Source organism: Fundulus heteroclitus, unplaced genomic scaffold (assembly GCF_011125445.2).
Source record: "Fundulus heteroclitus isolate FHET01 unplaced genomic scaffold, MU-UCD_Fhet_4.1 scaffold_471, whole genome shotgun sequence".
Classification (NCBI taxonomy): domain Eukaryota; kingdom Metazoa; phylum Chordata; class Actinopteri; order Cyprinodontiformes; family Fundulidae; genus Fundulus; species Fundulus heteroclitus.
The window spans coordinates 17,483-20,028 of record NW_023396892.1 but is presented as its reverse complement, the minus strand read 5'-3'; the positions used below and the strand labels follow the sequence as shown (position 1 = coordinate 20,028).

The 2,546-nt window shown below is 43.2% G+C and overlaps 1 long non-coding RNA gene across 1 annotated transcript; it reads right to left on the bottom strand.

Annotated features, from left to right (window-relative positions):
* Positions 1-1,078: 1,078 nt before the first annotated feature.
* LOC118560737 lies at positions 1,079-1,995 on the bottom strand. The gene is made up of 3 exons (XR_004929561.1): positions 1,560-1,995; positions 1,270-1,491; positions 1,079-1,200 (listed from the first exon to the last, which is right to left on the bottom strand). It is a non-coding gene; the product is annotated as an uncharacterized LOC118560737 (long non-coding RNA).
* Between the last annotated feature and the right edge of the window lie 551 nt (positions 1,996-2,546).

Below are 2,546 nucleotides of genomic sequence, written 5' to 3'. Positions count from 1 at the left end.
CTTCATTCCTTTCCATCTTCTTCCCTGCTACCCCCCTCTCTCTCTTTTCGCTCCTTATCAGTTTAATTTCTTTGTCCGAGCTCAAGTCGCGGGCTTTGCTTTAAACTCCCAGTTAGCTGCCCCCTCTCGAAGCGAGGCATTATCCCATCAGCGTAAGCGTGGTTACGTCATTAGGACCTCCCCTCATACGTCATCGTAGCAGCCATCTTGGGAGGGTGACGTGTATCTGAACTGTAGGTAGTTTAGCTGAACTAGCTTTGTGTAAGACATCAAAGCGTCCAGTGAGATTCCCGAAGCTGTTCTGTCTGTCAATGCTGATACGTGAAATGCCGGTGTTTCGAGGGCGGTGTTAAACAACTTTGAGTTAAGATCTGCTAACCGCTCATTTTAATCCATTGTTTATTTTTGTTTTGTTCTTTATTTCCACATATATATTTTGCATGTTTTAGTTTAGTAATGAGTAAGAATTCCAAAGTTGTTTGAATCAGAGAATTACTGTAACAGGGAATTGCTTTTGGCTCAATAAAACCAACGACTGCGGAATAGACATTGTTTTGTGTTCAGTCCAATTCACAGTTACATGGTTATTCAGAAATCAGAGCTAACCTCCTTTGGAGTTAACATCTGACATTAATACAGAGACAATATCATTGGATGGTGATAAGGAATAAGGATTTAAACTCTAATTGCAGTTACATTGGGGTACTCATAGCCTGCTGGATAAACCTCGTCGGTTAACAGTCCGACCAGATCATTTATTCCAGCATAAATGAGTTCATAACAGCAAATTAACTAATGCATTAGGGGTATAAATATTTATAAGCTTATAGCTAACATCACCACCATTTGAACTATATTTGTTATAGCGGAATTTTGAGTTGAATGATTTATTATTTAAATTATAATACCAAATTATAATTAATAATAATAATAAGCATATTCAACCAGCTTATGGCATAACAACAGAAACATTAATATCCCATCAATGTATGAAACCCTTCTGGATTACTGTCATGTTTTTTACGTATTAAACCCACATGCAGAAACACTCGGGAGAACAAGTCAGAGTTTTGCGGGTTTTATTTTAAAGCTCAAGAGGAACAACGCCAAGGACAGCGGGACGCTGGAAGCTCAGGGCTCAGGGAACGACAGGAGACAATGGGATGTCAGGTTACTCAGGAGGCGAAGGGGCGTCAGGTTCTAGGATGAGAAGACACGGTTAGATTTGAAAGGTGGTTTTGAGAAGCGAACCCACCAATGCGTTCTTACCGAATGACACGGAGAGTCTGCCAGAGGGATGGCGGCTTACGGGTTTTACAGGCGCTGGTAACACAGGTGGCTTTGAGGCAGGAAGGCCGAAGGCTGCCGAACGCTCAGAGGGGTCCTGGGCCGGCTGCCAGCTGGAGATCAGTGGGGAGAGATCGGTGGGATAGGTCGTTAGGGGCTTGAGCACAAAGGCGCTGCAGAACGGGATCCGAAGCTTGAGGTGACCTGGGACACAGGAGACAGCGTTTAGCGACGGGAGAGAGAACTGTCATGAGACAGCGGCTGAGGCGTACCACACTAGGTTAACACTCTGGCGGTGTTGTTGCTGACATCTATCCGCTTAAATACTCCCACCGAGTGCCGCTTAATGCTGAACACCTGCCGCTGCGCGTCTCCCTGCTCATCAAAGGTCACCTGTGAGGAGAGAGGGAGGAAATGAGTTGCACCCTCGTGTGAGATCGGTCCACTTTGGCCATCCAAGGAAGAGAGCAGAGGATACGTTGGGTCTTAGCCTGCTAGCCCACTGTCGAAAGGGGTAGCAGCAGCAGACATGTGGCCATGAGCTGGTCAAAACATGGTCGGAGGGGAGGCCTGGCCTGACATCCCTTTAGTAATTTGAGCTCTCAGCTTGTTTGGTGAGGTAAGTACAGTTATTACAAAAAACACTTGTAATAACTGTACTTAAAACTATCTGAAATATCATCTCGCGTCTGCTTTCCTGCAACAGCTGACAAAAATAAACGAAGCAGTTTCGTAAGGTGACCAGATTTCTGATATCAAATCTGGGGACATTTCTTGCTCGTGGATAAAAATCAATACATTTCATCAAGATGAAATTAGAAAACGGGGACAGTAATGGTTTCATTTATTTTTTACATATTTATTAATATTTAAACAACAAAAATCAAGTGTAAAAGCCAGGAATGTGCCTCTCCACACTTTTAGTATATCCTAAGATTAATTCCAATTTTGTGGGGCCTAAAGAGCTCTGCTGCCGCCTAAGGGGAGTGTGACATGAGGAAAAGAAAAACCAGTAAATACAAACATTTAGCCTGTGGCTGTCTGTGGAGACAGAGTTCCCTGACCTTTTTAAAAAAGTGCAACAAATACTCATTCTGTTCACGTCCACATACCTATGAAAAATTGTTTTTTTTTTCTGGGTTAACATAAAAAAGAAGTAGTAGTCAAGCCTGCAGGTAATACATGATGATATATGTTTCTTACTGTCAACTGGCCACATCAGGGGCCTGTGCATCTCAAAGAATCACACTAATGTGCTT